This window comes from Triturus cristatus, chromosome 3_2 (genome assembly GCF_964204655.1).
Source record: "Triturus cristatus chromosome 3_2, aTriCri1.1, whole genome shotgun sequence".
Classification (NCBI taxonomy): domain Eukaryota; kingdom Metazoa; phylum Chordata; class Amphibia; order Caudata; family Salamandridae; genus Triturus; species Triturus cristatus.
Genome location: NC_140584.1, coordinates 457,960,720 through 457,976,902, shown reverse-complemented (window position 1 = coordinate 457,976,902; position 16,183 = coordinate 457,960,720). Strand labels below are relative to the sequence as shown.

Below are 16,183 nucleotides of genomic sequence, written 5' to 3'. Positions count from 1 at the left end.
GGGTAAATCATCAATGAAACCAGAGCAGGGGAAGATATTCCTGGGGGCACAGATCAACACCATAGACAGAACGGTGATGCCCAGCGGCAAGAGAACAATAGCCCTGCTGAAGGAGACTCGCCTCTACCAGAAGGGGCAAGCTCTGACAGTGAGAACAGTGAGCAAGATCATGGGGATGATGGCGTCATGCATCCACCTAGTCCCCAATGTACGGCTTCACATGAGACCATTCCAGGAATGGCTACAACAGCAATGGTTACAGGCAAGCGGAAGTTGGGAGGATCTAGTGGTTGTTACGCACGCAGTGCAAGAGGAGATAGCATGGTGGAACAGGGAGAACATCACTATAGGAAAGCCCTTGACACCACCAAGCCCAACTGTGACCATCACCACAGACGCATCCCAGATAGGATGGGAAGCACACATGAACAAGCTCCGAGTGAGGGGTCTGTGGACTCCAGCAGATGCGGTCAGACACATCAACTACCTGGAATTGAAGACCGTACTGCTAGCCCTGAAGGCCTTCGAGAGGCAGCTATACAACCAAAAAGTGTTGATACAGACGGACAATACTACAACAATGTTCTACATCAACAAGCAGGGAGGAACACAATCGTTCCCACTTTCCACTCTGGCACAAGAGATTTGGAGATGGGCCATCCCACTCAAAATAGACCTGCTGGCCATACACCTACCAGGGAAGGACAATGTGGAAGCCGATTGGCTCAGCAGGCAGACCTCGGCATCCCACGAGTGGGAGCTCAATGGACAGGAAACGCAAAGGCTATTCAAAAGGTGGGGTACACCGACAATAGACCTGTTTGCAACACACCAGAATGCAAAATGCCGAAACTTCGCATCCAGACAACCAGAAAAACAATCCCAGGGGAATGCCCTATGGATAAGTTGGTCAAGGACATTTGCATACGCTTTTCCACCAATACCACTGATACACAGGGTACTCAACAAGTGCAAGACCAGCAACATGACAATGATCCTGGTGGCACCACAGTGGGCAAGACAGACATGGTACTCACAAATAGTGGAAATGGCACAGGGCCCTCCACACAAATTCGCAAAAAGAAAGGACTTGCTCTCCGTGCAGAACGGAGAGGATCTACACCCAGAGCCAGAGAGCCTCGGACTGGCAGCTTGGCTCCTGAAGACATAGAGTTCGCACACCTTAAACTAGCTCAAAGCACTATGCGAGTGCTGCGGGAGGCAAGGAGACCAACAACATGAAAATGTTATGGGGAAAAGTGGAAAAGGTTCACAATTTGGTGCAGCAAAAATAAACTGCAAAATAAATTGACAAGGGAATCAACGGTGCTTAGATACCTCACACACCTACTAAAGGCTAAACTATGCTCATCCTCGCTGAGGGTCCACCTAGCGGCGATCGTAGCTTACACACGAGGTGAGACAGGAGGGAGTTTCTTTACGTCACGAGTAGTAAAGAGATTCCTGGAAGGGGCAAAAAGAATAGCTCCACCAAAGAGGATGCCGCCTCCGGCTTGGAACCTCAACATAGTCCTTACGGAACTTATAAAGGCGCCCTTTGAGCCCATTCACAAGGCCTCCCTTCAAATGCTAACAATGAAGACAGCCTTTCTGGTGGCAATAACCTCACTGCGCAGAGTAAGCGAGCTGCAAGCGCTAACGCTGCAAGAGCCCTACATCCAGATAACAAGGACAGAGTCGTAATGAGAACGGACCCACACTTCATGCAAAGGTGGTGTCAGCATTCCATAATAAATCACAATTCAAATCCCAAGTTTATTTCAGAACCCAGAAACAAGCGCAGAAAGGCCACTGCACACTCTAGACGCTAGAAGGGCGGTAATTCACTACATCAAGAGAACCAAAGAACACAGGAAAACCAAGCAGTTTTTTGTGTCCTTCGCAACTAGCTTCCTGGGTAGACCAGTGACAAAGGGCACCATCGCACGATGGATTGTACTAACAATAGAATTCTGCCACAAACAGGCGGGGCAAGAACTATCAGAGGGGCCACGGGCCCACTCCACAAGGAAGAAGGGAGCAACAATTGCCTTTCTGGCAAATACACCCATTCAAGACATATGCCTGGCGGCAACATGGGCTTCGGTGCACACGTTCACATGAACAAGGAAGCACAAGTACGACAGAAGGTGCTCCAACATATATTCAACGACCAACGCTCATCTTCAACCCAGCCGCCACAGAGATAAGAAACTGCTACAAAATCTATGCACAGCATAGTGAATCCAGAAAGATTCACACTGCAAAACGAATAGTTTCTTACCTGTCGGTGTAGTTTTGCAGCTTGAAGATCTTTCTGGATTCACTAGCGAACCCACCCACCTCCGCCAGGAAGATGAGGCAGGAGAAAAAGGTGGAAGGACAAAGACTAAAATAACAAGATAATACTGTAAGGATATATAAAAGGGGAATTACTAAAACGCCTAGAAAAAAAAAAAAAAAAAAGAGGAGGGGGAAAAAAGAACCCGAAGATGGCGCCCCAAAGGTGGGACTTCCGCAGGAAGCATGCCGACATCACGAGAGGTACACCAAATGGTGGGACGTCGACGCCCACCTGGGCTACAAAAAAAAACAAAAGAAAGACTACGAATCCTGACCCAACCACCAGATCGCGGAATAATGCACAGCATAGTGAATCCAGAAAATCTTCAAGCTGCAAAACTACACCGACCGGTAAGAAACTATTCGATATTACCATTTCAGAGTTCACCACTAAACACCTCCGTGTGCTCGATAGCTATTCTGTGCTCTGCAGTTTCATTTTGAATCATGAGGTCCAGAGTGTGTTATGAGTACAGTAAAACAGTGATTTATCAATTGTCTAAAAGTGTAGCAGGTTTCTCCGCCAGACTAACTAAAATGAGGTTTAAGCGTGCAATGGTAAAATGTTTTCCAATCATTTGAAATTGCCAATATTGTTTGTTTATTTGGCTCAAAGACACTAGAACCTGGCTGATATGATTATTAAAATGGCCTGATTATTTACATTGCACTGTATAAATGGACAGTAATAAACTTGATATTCTGTTAAAGTAGTGCAGTGAACGAGGGGTTTTATGATACCCAGTCGATACATGCATGGAAAATATTGGAATAGCTCTGTGAATTTTTCTTTGATAAAAGGAAAACTGATAACTTAAACAATTAAAGAAAATACTCCTAAGGAGCGCAGAATGATTTTCACTTTCCTTATGGCTATCAGAAATAAGTTGACCTCATGCTAGACGTATTGAAGTGCCAGTCAATATTGCAAGTGGAAAAGTTTGCAGAAGCAGCTCTGTGAAACAAGTGTACATTGTCCTTATTCCTCACAACCTATGTCCTGACCTGCTCCCTGAGAACTGCTGAAAAATGAAAGGTTGTTCACTCCTGGAGGAGCTTGGAGGGACACATAGTTGGAAAAATAGCTACTTGTAGTTCAGAGGGTTGATGGAGAAAGGATCACTTGTTGTAATAAGTAGCAGTTCCATTTTGTTTTGCAGTCAAGCACCACCTATGAAGTGTTGTAATGAAACTTTGACTGGATATGTCACGGAAAACTTTCTACGATAGTGTTGAAAAGCACAGGTGCTAATAGAGGGACAATGTTTTCCAAATCCGCAACTAGCTGGCTACCGCACTTTTCTGTGGCACGGTTTAAAAATGGAAAAAAAGGAAAGCATACCTTTACTTAAAATGTCGGCCTTTTCGGTTTTACATGCTCATAGTGAAAAACATTCCTAACAATAGGTTCTTTTCAAAACCCTGTTTCACTCTGTGGTCCAATGGATTATAATTTCACCCAGCACTCAGGAACATTGTTACCTTGGGAGGTATCGCCATAGGCTGCATCTATGGTAGTGCCAAACTCCTCTGCATATCACCTTTCTCTGTGACTGTTTTGGATTGCCACCTAGCTCAATGTCATCAGGACACCCAGTTTGTTTCCATTCAGCCAGTTAGATTAAGACATCTCTGATTTCAAGAACATTTAGTGTCCTGATGGACAAAACTAGGTCCGACCCTATTCAGTCACCATCGGCATGAAACAAAACTAATCTTGGAGTCCTGCATGCAACACAAACATTGCTCCTCTGCTCTCACAAGGCGAGTAAATCTACAGCTTTCGAATTAAAGAAAATTGCCACATATTATGAAACGGAAATATAAATTCTCAAGTGTTCAAAGCTGATGGCATTCCCAAAAATCATTTTCAATTTCCCCACTTCCCATGCACTTCAATTTTCTAAAAATGTCTGTTGGATCGGGCCCTCTGCAGGATCATCCCAGATTTTTTGCTTTGCTTTGCTGAACCGTTTTTTGTTACCTTTTTGGAGACTGCAGTTTACTTCTGCTACCCGGTGATAAAGTGCTTGTGCTCTCCCTTTTAAACATGGGAACATTGATTTACACATTAATTTAATTTACTTGTAAGTCCCTGGTATATGATCCTACATGTACCCGGGTCCTGTAAATGAAATGCTACTAGGGGGCTGCAGCGCTCATTGTACCTCTCCCTGAAGTAGCACTGCAAAACTGCACTACAGGCTGCAGTTGTAGGCCTGAGACCTGTTTTAAAATGCTTTTTCAAAAGTAAAAACGTTGGCAGGCCTACACCTTCCTTTTCAATACTACTAAGTCACTTCTAAGGTACGCCCTAAAGGCCCACAGGACAGGGTGAATGGTGTATGAAGCTGGCTCTTTATATACTATACCAAAGTAAGGTATAGTGTGCACTGAGTTTAGGGGATCCCCAGAGGTATAGCAGAGGCTAAATGAGATAATCATCAACGGCTCCCTTTCTGGTAGTGTGGTCGAGCAGTTAGGCTTACCAGGAGGGTGTGTTAAGCATTTATTGTATTCACTCAATCATGGCTGATGGCACACACTCAGAGACAGAATCCAGACCAATTAGGTAAGTATAAAAAGGTATACTTATGTTTTATTTTTAGAACCAAGTATGACTTAGCACAGGTATATGAAATATATTCTCAAATACAAGACTTTGCAAGGAAATGCAGTTGTGGTTGAAATTGCAATCGTTACAGGTTTGTATGTGCTTCTAAAACATTTAAAATACATGGAGATTACTTTTGGATTACATCAACTACTCAGGGTGATATGCCAAGCTATCACACAGTGGATCCTACAATACAAAAGTAAGTAAGACACAGTTTGTTTTACAAAACTCAGGTCAGCACATACCTTTTTAAGAACAAAAACTTGTAACATTGTTTCCTGTGGGGAAAAGAAGGGTATTGGTTTTCAGGTAAGTAAACGACCTGCAAGAATAGTTTTTTTTGGGGGGGGAGGAGGGGGGGTGTAGAACCAAGGTTCAGTTAGGCACTCAAATTGCACCACTAAGGCGGCCGGGTACAGAGTGCAGGGGCCCAATGGTAGCCAATGGGGCTAGGAAGGCCTTCGGTCAGGGACTGCTTACGAGCAGGCCACTCTGATGTGGGAGCAAAGCTCCTGGGGTTAAGATCAGCACTGTAGGGGCCAACAATCCGCAATGGAGCTGCACCACCACCATCATCACAGCGACGGCCTCATGCAGAGTGCCAAGAAGACGTTAGGGACCCTGTGGTTTGCAATTGAGAACTTCAATTCAAAGAAAAGGCTGCCAGCTTGAGTAGGGAGTCTTCCTGGAAGCAACCACCAGCAGGAGATGTAGTTGGGTTTTTGGGGGATGCCTGGACACCGTCGGTTGGTCCAACCAAGGCCCTGGGGCGTCAGGTGCAGAAGTGCCTTTGGCATCAGGTCTTCTTACCAGCTCTGGTCCCTTTCGGGGTGGGAACCTTCTGGTTGAGGCTGCTGGCGCCTGCCTGAAGCTCCCGGTCAGGGTCGCTGGGGAGATCTCCTCGTGGTGTTAGGCCACTTGAACTCAGGCTGTGGGCGTCTGGTGCAGAGGGGTGCAAAACCGCATAGCCGCCTGGGTTTGGGTTCTGTGTTGGAGTCTTTGTCTCCCATGAGCAGTATATTTGCTCAACAGAGTCTTTAAAATGAGTGTAGGGCAAGTCCTCTGGGAGATGGGGCGACTGCTGGCTACTGGACATGCCAGGGTTTCCGATGTGAGCAGGTCAGAGTTGAGACAGGCCAGTAAGGCGGGGGCCAAAGCAGTAGGTGTCCTATTCTGCCGGGTCAGCACGGCTCTTCGGTCCTTCTTTCTTCCTCGAATCTGAGGAGGCAAGGTTCAGGGCTGCCCCTAAATACTAAATTTAGGGGCGTTAAAGGGGTGTGTAGGTCGGGTCCAATGGGTCCCTTCTTTGGGGTGAGTACACCCCCTAATATGCCACCCTCCACTGGGACGGGGGCACAAGCCTCTCTGTAATTGGCTGGCTCCCCTCATCTTCAAGATGGAGGGGACTGAGATGGGTGTGTCACCTCGCCTCCCCCACCTGAGTTGTGGGGTTGACAAAGGTGGGCACACCTCTCCTCCTAACTTGTTTTTTCCGCCGATTCTCCCACCCAAAGTGGGGGGTCCGAACCGGTAGGAGCCAGTTTCTGGGAGTAGTAAAAGGCAGGGACAGCTTACAAAGGTGGCAGGCCTTTGAAGCTTCCCCTTTGTGGACCCAGCCCATCAACGAGGAGGAGGCATGACACCTCTGCCCAGCATTGGCTTTGTTTCTGGACCCAGAGAGTGGAGGCCCTCTACCCAGGGGTCCAGAAACCTGTCTGGTGTTGGCAAATTGGGGGCAGACATTCAGGAGCTACACCAGGGCTAGTCGTTTTTCACGGGGCATCTCTAAGATGCTCTCTGCATTTTACATTAAATTCCACACTGGCATCCGTGTGGGTTTAATGTGCTGAGACATTTGATACCAAATTTCCCAGGTTTCAGTAAATCCATTATGGAGCTGTGGAGTTCGTAATGACCAACTCACAGACCATATACTCTTTATGGCTTTACTGCACTTAAAATGTTTAAGAATGGATTTAGACACTGTAGGGGAACACTGCTCATGCAACTGTGCCCGCACCTGGGTGCTGGGGCACCCTGCTAGAGAGGTGACTTACCTAGGCCCCAGGCAGTGGTTTCCAAGCCTGGCACACAGATGTGTGCCATGTCGACTCTTCACTTTTCTCTGCACCAAAACATGCAGCCTGCAGTGGCAGTGTGTGGGTGTGAATGTGCAGGGCCTCTAAGGGTGGCACTACAGGTGATGCAGTCCTTAGACACATTCCCTGGTCACAGTGCCCTTGATACCGATGTGTCAATTGTGGGTACAAAGGTACAGGTTTGGTAAAGAAAACAGGCCCTGGGAACCTTATTGGCAGGGATCCAGCGCACATCAAGACAAGTTGCATCAAAGGTCAGGCAAAAATTGGGGGTAACCATACAAAAAGGGGCCCTTTCCTACAAATGGTATTTAAAAAGTTGGACATGTTCATTTAAGTTTTACATACTTCTAAATCTGTGTTTCACTCTAGCAAGGCTATCTCTCCCAGAAACTAACACTGGTTTACCTTATTACGCTTAATAATTCAGTACTTCAGTTTGGTAAGAGATAGAGAAATGCTTCTCCCATTAATTTGAATTGTAGTTTAAAATTCACTTTAATGGTAAATTCGAATTTAAATTACTACTCCTTCTCCTTAACATTTTAATTTCCCTATGTTACCTACATTAAAAACAGCCAGACAAGGTTAATTAAACCTAAAAAAGCGGGGTGTTGGAAAGAAATGCTAAAACAAGTTGGGGGCGAGAACTCTGGTAATGCCATAAATGTAGACCCCAAAAAATATTGGTTAACGAAGGATGTGTTAATAGGGGAGTGGGATTTCAGGGTGGGTGAAATGTGAGCAGAAGTGGGAGTCTTGAGAGTTTACTCCACAAGTGACTTGACAAATCAATGAATCAATACGCTCCTTTCAGGCATTGCCCAAAAATGAACCTCAACGGTAAACCTTCGATTTATATGACGACAACAAGATCTCCAAAACCCTATCATCGATAAAACCAAATACCCACTACAGTGATCCTCTCCCTTCAAAATGTGTGACAACAACCAACCAATTTGTCATCCCCAGCTGGACAGCGATAATCCACTCTTCTTTGTCTCCATATTCCATACCAGACTGCCTAAAAACTGGTCACGTCATCCCCATCATAAAAAACGTGACCGAGAACCCTTCCGACCCAAATAATTTTAGGCCGGTATCCAACATTCCCTTTTTAGCGAAAGTTCTAAAAAAATGTGTGCAACCACAATTGAGCCCATCAGATCGCTAAATGTAACTTGTTGGAAGACTGCCCATCAGGTTTCAGGCCAGATCATAGTACAGAAACTACAATACTTCATATAGTGGATGACGCCCTGCAAGCACTACACCAAGACAAAACTTGTCTCTTAATTCTTCTGGACCCATCGACTTCTTTTGACACAGTAAACCATGATAAATTGCTAGATCGACTTAGGATGTAATTATTGGGAACCGTTCTTGAATGGTCTAAATCTTTCTTGTGGAACAGAGCGAAAGAGTTTTAGTAAATCAAAAACTCTCATTGCCTTCCCCGAATACGATTGGAGTACCGCAAGGCTCAACTCTTTCCCCAACACTATTTAACCTTTTTATATGGAACCCCTAACAGAAATACTTCACGCCAACATCTATTTCCACATGTATGCAGATGACACACAGATTTATATTAAGATTTCGTCACTAGAGGCAATCAAGACCATGAATGAAGCATTAAGGATGACAGTTCAATGGTTAACAAGCAGTCCGCTTAGATTAAACACGCAAATAACAGAATTCTATGTCCGGACCGGAGGCGAGGATTATGCTATTCTTTCTCCACTTTATTGAATAGCAGCCATTTCAAAGTCAAAACTACTTTTCCCATGAACAATAGGGAAACAATAACAAAACAATAGAGTGTCACTAGCTAGAGCGTCTCATCCATTGCACCAATCAGGAGTCCTCATGTAGCTGATAGTCCTCTGTCCCTGATTATGCTTCCTCTTTCTTCGCTGCTTGCAGCCAAGATAAGTCCATTTTTTCCTATACTACTGTGTTTAGCTTGTATTGCCTATAGAGCGGTTTGTAGACCTATTGTTACTTATGGAGTTATCTAGCTTGGTATCCTCGCAGTGTTAATTTGACTGTGGTTGGTTTTTATGCCTTGTTAGGCTGCCGTTGACTGTTGTTTTCAGGAGGCGCGCGCGCGCCATGTTTTCATCGTAGGACGCGCCGCGCCCGTTTTTTTCCCGTTAGACGGGTTTTAAGTTCAGGGATTGTTTCGCTGCGAGGCGCCGCTACTCAGCGCCTCCCTCCGGCCGTGGGAGTCTCCCTGCTCCCTAGCGGCCGCAAATTGGTGCCTGGCTTGCGGTGTTGTTGGACGCCGCTAGAGGGCGCCTCAGAGCCTCTCTGACACGGCACGCGCCGGGGTTTCCGCGCATTTCCTCAAAGCGTTGGATCCCCAGGCTGCAGCGTCGCGAGAGCCACGTCTCTTCTGCCCGACGCCCCTGACGAGGGTCGGTACGATTTGCCTTCAGGCATTGGATATTTAAGTACATTGCACGCCCCATTAAACGCCCGTTTCACGGGTCTGTACCTGCTATTAGGCAGTCCTTTGGCAGCGTTTCACTGCCTGGGGTCGGTATTCCTTAGGCCTACGACGCTCTCTTTAGAGTCTGTACAGCAGTGAATTACTGCAGGGATCCTGTGATTGGCAGACTGCCCGCTTAATTATTCCTGTAGTTGGCACCAGGGCTGTTTGGATCCCAGGCTTTGAGCCTATAATTGCGAGCACTGCCCGCCCCTATCACCGGCTGACACCCAGCCCTTCTTCACTGCATGTTATCACGTGCCCATTACTGCCTTAACTGTCTTGTACCTACCTCTAATTTTTACTTACCTCCATGGAGTCTTACGAAGAGGACGTCTATCAGGACGACCACTGGGAAGAGGATCCCCTGGCGGCCCTGCCATGGGAGGATGACTTCTATGAAGCGGTGGATGACTCAATCCACAAGGCAGTAGAGCAGGCCATGACCCCCCTGGAGGAGCGACTGTCCCGGAAAATTGACCAGGCTTGCGAAAAGCTAGCCAGAGCTGCACAAGCTCCCTCCAAAGGCCTTTTCCCCAGCGATCCAGGCTTGGATGGGCAACAACCTCTGGCCAAACGTGTGAAGGAGGCGGGGGTGGATTCTGACGCTTTTAGCCGTCTTAAACAGGCCTTTTTAGCAAGTTCTCTCACGCTGGCAACCCCTTCTACTTCGGCGGATGGGGACCATGGGGACGAGGGCGCCTCTCCTGAACAGTCCCGCCCTTGGCTGCCTTCTAATTCAGCGCCAGCCTCTAGTGTGCCTAATTTGTGTGCCGACATGCTCAACCCGGATGACGTCCTGCACCCACGATCCTCGGATTGGGCCCCTTCTGAGAAGGTTGCACAGTACGTGGCCAGTCGGATCCGCCGACCCCTGGAGCCGGCAACTCGTAGTTGTCTCAGAGCTGAGTGTCCCCGTCCTTCCTTGGAAGGGAAGGTAGCCGCCACCCCTGAAATCGACCCCCGAATGGCTACCTTTTTACAAAAATTTGTTAAAGATCCTAAAAAAGGGATCGACAGGTAGTGGCGGGCCTGTCACGATAAACTTCTAGATGTCTTGGGACCTGCCACCAAAATCCTTGATATGGCCGAAGAAGCCAAGGCCTCGGGCTCTCTCATTTCTCCCAACCACCTCTCCTCTTGGGCCCAGCGGGTTGTGGTGTTCCTAGGAAACGCCAACTGTGCGCTCTCTACGGAACGACGTAGGTCGCTCCTGATCAAGGTTGACCCCAAACTCGGGGACCTGGCGGACACGGAGGCGGGCCCCGTTGCCCAGGGTGGTCTCTTTGGCGAACCCTTCATTAAGGAGTTAGGGAGGTTTGTTAACACCTTTACCTCCCTGGATAGGGCGCAATCTACCATCAGGAAGGTGTTTCGCCCTCGGGTTTTCCGCGGGGCCGGACGAGGTAGGGGCCGCTCGTCCGGCCGTCCTAATCAGAACTGAGGGCAAGGCTCCGGTCAAGGACAGTATCAGGATCCAGCACGCTTCGGCAACTTCTACCCCACCCGTGGACGCAGAGGCAAGAACAGAGGCGGCAGAGGTGGAGGCGGATCCAATTCTTCCGGTGAGTGTTCTCCCTTCTTCCCTTCTAAAAGTGGGGGGCCGTCTGGCGCATTTTTTCCAAATGTGGACTTCTATCACAGGAGATGCTTGGGTTCTGCAAACAGTGAGGGGGTTTCACATAGATTTTCAGGGGACCCCTCTCCAGCATTCTCCTCCCCGCCCTCTCTACTTCTCCAAGTCAGATTCCGCCCTAGTAGATCAGGAGGTCCATTCTTTTCTAGAAAAAGGGGCAATAGTGGAGGCCATACAGCATCCCCGAGGTTTCCTCAGCAACATCTTCCTTGTAGACAAGGTGGATGGGGGTCAGCGCCCAGTTATCAACTTACGCGAGTTCAACGAATGGCTCGTTTATCGTCACTTCAAGATGGAGGGGATCCATCTTCTTCGCGATCTTCTTCGTCCAGGCGACTGGATGGCGCGTCTCGACCTCAAGGACGCCTATTTAGCGATTCCCATCTTTGCCCCTCACCGCAGGTTCTTACAATTCCTTTGGCGCTCCAAGACTTACGAGTTCACGACTCTTCCATTCGGCCTGTCCTCCGCCCCTTGGTGCTTCACCAAGGTTCTGAGACCGGTGATAGAACGTCTTCGAGCGTCGGGCATTAGGCTCATAGTCTATTTGGACGACATCCTCCTAATGGCGCAGGATCCTCGGACCCTTTCTCGGCACTTGCAAACCGCGGTGGACCTCCTTCAAAATCTGGGATTCGTGGTCAACGAAGTGAAGTCCACCCTGGTCCCTTCTCAAAGAGTGATCTTTCTTGGTTTTCTAATCGACTCTGTGGACTCTACTCTCAGTCTTCCTGCTCGCAAGATGACGAAAATCCGCCACGAGATTCGGAGGGCCCTATCCCTTGCTCGGATCTCTCTCAGGCAACTGGCGCGAGTGGTGGGCTTGCTGTCGGCATCCATCCAAGCGATCTTCCCGGGCCCGCTCCATTACAGAGCACTCCAGCGTCTCAAGGCGGCGCATCTCCGCCAAGGCCGTCCGTACTCCCACAAGGTGATTCTGACACGGGAGGCCAAGGAAGAGCTGCAGTGGTGGCTTTCCAACATGGAAGCCTGGAATGGTCGAGCCATTTTTGGTTCCGCGCCAGACATCGTTATCAAGTCCGACGCAAGCAGATCCGGATGGGGCGCGAAGTGTGGCGAATTCACCACGGGGGGTGTGTGGTCTCCGTTGGAGCAACAATTGCACATCAACTGTCTAGAACTTCTAGCAGGATCGTTCGCGATCAAATGCTGGACCAAGGATTCGATTCAATCGTCTGTCCTTCTCAAGATGGACAATATATCGGCGGTCCGGTATATCAATCATCTGGGGGGAACTCGCTCGAGGGCCCTTTCGAGCCTGGCAGCGAACCTGTGGCAGTACTGCCTGGATCGGCAGATTTCAGTCTCTGCGGAATACCTTCCCGGTCAGGACAACCAAGTGGCGGACTTTCACTCCCGCCACTTCCACGATCTGAGCCTTTGGAAATTGCACACGGGGGTGTTTGCGGACATCCAGTCTCTTTGGGGTCCCTTTTCGGTAGACCTCTTTGCCTCTCGCCTGGACCACCAGCTTCCCCGATTTTACAGTTGGAGGCCGGACCCTCTGGCGGAGCAGACTGACGCGTTTCTTCAGGATTGGCGGTCCGAGATGGGCTACGCGTTTCCTCCGTTTGCAATGATAACTCGGGTCTCCGCCCAGATTCGTCGCCAAGACGCGAACGTGGTGATCATTACGCAGATTTGGAGGTCGCAAGTGTGGTTTCCGGTTCTTCTGGAACTTTCTTGGGATTCTCCAATCCTACTCCCCCTCTTTCCAGATCTTCTCAGTCCGGACGGGTGTCCTCACCCGTTGATACAGCAGGGCTCCCTGGCTCTCATTGCATGGCGGATTACAGGGGAAGATGGGCGATCCCAGGCCTTTCGGGAACGTCTGAGAGCTTCTTGTCCAAGGCCTGGGCAGACAGCACACTTAAACGTTATCGGTCCACCTGGAGAAGGTGGTGTCGTTGGTGTCTGCGACGGGGTTTCGATCCCGTGGCAGCGGATGTGTCTGCAATCTTGAATTTTCTGGCCTCCTTAGCAGAGGACGGTCTCGCCTACAGAACCATCAATACCTTCAGGTCCGCAATTTCGGCCGGCCATGCCTTAGTCGACGGTTCGTCGGTGGGAGAGCATCCTTTAGTTTGTCGTCTTCTTCGGGGTATTCGGCTCTCGCTTCCCCCGGAGCCTCGTTACTCTCAATTGTGGGATGTCAACAGGGTACTGAATCTCTTCCAATCATGGCAACCGAATAGGTTTCTCTCCAGGAAGGAACTGTCGGCAAAGCTAGCAATGCTGCTGTGTCTGATCTCTTGCAGGAGGGTTTCGGACGTCAGAGCCCTGGATGTGTAGGGAAGAATGTTCTCCCCCGATGGGGTGACATTCGTTGTGCGTCGGCGCACTAAATGCGGCACGACTTCTGTGTCCTACCCGGCGTTTCCGGACTCTCCCAAATTATGTGTTGTTGCATGTCTCAAGGCCTATGAGGAGATGACAGAGGAGTTCCGACCGCCTGGAGAGCGCCAATTGCTCATTGCGCTTAAAAAGCCCCACAAGGCGGTGTCTTCCCCCACGATCGCCCGTTGGGTGCGATGGATAATGCAAGAAGCAGGCATTGATGTGAAAGCGTTTGGTGCTCATTCTACCAGAGGCGCTATGGCCTCTAAAGCCTTTACCCTGGGAGCTCGTCTAGAAGACCTCCTCAACGCTGCGGATTGGTCTTCAGACTCTACCTTTAAACGGTTTTACTTTAAACCGGTGATTGACATGGCTCATTTGGTTGTGAGCAAGCTTTAAACGAGCATAATCCTCGCCTCCGGTCCTGACATAGAATGAAAAATTTCCTAGCTAACGTAACGGAAAGTTTCAATTCTATTAAGGACTCGGAGGCGAGGATTATCCCGCCCAGGGTACAGCTTTGCATACCTTCCCTCCCTCGTATTGCAGTAAGTACGATGTTTATTTCTGGTATGTCTGCTGTTTCAATTGTATTGCACTTCTATGCTGTTTGCACTTTTCTCCTCAGGGCTAAACCTTAGCCATGACTGTCGCTCACGCTTTCTTTTCATTTCCAGGGGACTCAAACAAACAAGACTCCTGATGCGGGTTTTCCTGGCTGACCGAGCGACGAAAGAGGAAGCATAATCAGGGACAGAGGACTATCAGCTACATGGGGACTCCTGATTGGTGCAATGGATGAGACGCTCTAGCTAGTGACACTCTATTGTTTTGTTATTGTTTCCCTATTGTTCATGGGAAAAGTAGTTTTGACTTTTAAATGGCTGCTATTCAATAAAGTGGAGAAAGAATAGCATAATCCTCGCCTCCGAGTCCTTAATAGAATTGAAACTTTCCGTTACGTTAGCTAGGAAATTTTTCATTCCTACTAAAATCCCACCAAAAGTTCTTCTGATATAAAGGATTGTACCAAGCTGATCGCTGCCCTAAACTGCACCTCGAACATAGTGGACTCAACCAAATCACTAGGAATCACGATAGATGGGAACCAGAACATACAAACCCACATCAACTCGTGGGCTAAAAATGCCCGGTTTCACCTTAGCTATCTTAGAAAACTGGAGCCATTCATAGAAACGTCGGACCTCAAAATGGCAGTTCAGGCAAGAGTCCTCTTGAGGATCGAATACAGATGTACAACACTATCAGGACTTCCCAAGATCTCAACAGCTCCTCTAAAAGCCTCCCTCCGTGCAGCTGTGAGACTCATAACAGGTTCTAGAAAATACGACCACATCTCCCCGCACTTGAAGGCACTGAATTGGCAACCATATGAAGCCAGAATCCAACTCAAACTGGCATGTATCACACACCAAGTGTTACACTAAAAAATACTGATGGATCTAGCTCAGAAAAGTTATATTTCCCGAGGAGGCAGGCATTCCTGGAGTGCCAGAGATCAAGTACTGTAACCTCTGTCCTTCCGGAAGAAGAAAACTGAGCTTTCTCTGGGGCTACACCTTGAATCCGGCATTCACTGCCTTCGAACATTAGAATGATCCCGACCACGTCAAGATTCAAGAAAAGGAAACTAAGATCTTTCTAATGGGCAAATTCCTACCTTAACTATCTTCAGAGCAAGCAGCTTAATGTTTGCTTAGTGATTTCCACCAGTTCCCTACAGGTATGTAAACTGCTAGCTTCACATGACTATCCAAATGAAGCAGATTGGGAACTATACTACCCTCATTGGAGAGTCTAACCAGATGCCAAGTCTAACTGTAAAGTACAGAATTATTATGGTTTTCATCCGAATGTAAATGTTTTTAATGCTATGTATCCTTTAGGCTAACCTACTATTGTAATTGCATATGTCTTTTCTTGCTCATAGAATTTAATTTGACGCTTGAGCGTTATATATAAAGGCTTGCTCCGGAAACCGTTACAACAGGAATACTAGATCACTGTGAAGCTCTCTGATACCCTAAAGTGTCATGTTTGCGCTATATATAAAACACTAAATAAATACAAAAATAAATACTCCCAAATAAAAAGATGGGATTACAGGGAAAATAAAAGTTCAGAAGAAAATGAAAAAATGGTGTAGGCATTTTCAATTTTTTTCTGTAAAGATTCTAAATACGATTTAACAGGGTATGAAACGCACTGTTGTATTTATTCCAATTCATATGGGTTTTATTTTAATTTGGCTTTTTAAGTAGGTGAATTCCGAATTCTTTGGTAGATTTCTGGGTGTATCGTCGATAGACTAGTCCTTTACTGTTTTAGTGTATGATATTGCAGGTTTTGATTTCTGTAGACCCCTGAGCTTTTACACCAATAGGCCTGTGATTTTAAACAACCCAATTTAAAGTATAATGGTGTATATTGTCATTTATTTTAAGGTGTAAGCAATGAGAGGCATCATTATCCTGATAGTTGAGAATCTCATAAAAATGTTTTCCTTTATTTCTGCTTTGATTTCCTGGCACCTTCTCTGTGGGTGGGTAGCTAACAACTAATATTCTTGACGGTTTATAGCCCAAGCTTTCACAATCTAAAGAGAGAAAATGAGA

General features: G+C 47.6%; 1 protein-coding gene across 4 annotated transcripts in view; it reads left to right on the top strand.

Moving 5' to 3' along the window:
• The window catches only part of NUCB2 (nucleobindin 2), a 450,013-nt gene that overhangs the window by 132,748 nt on the left and 301,082 nt on the right, over positions 1 to 16,183 (top strand). The gene's annotated exons all lie outside the window — the stretch shown is intronic.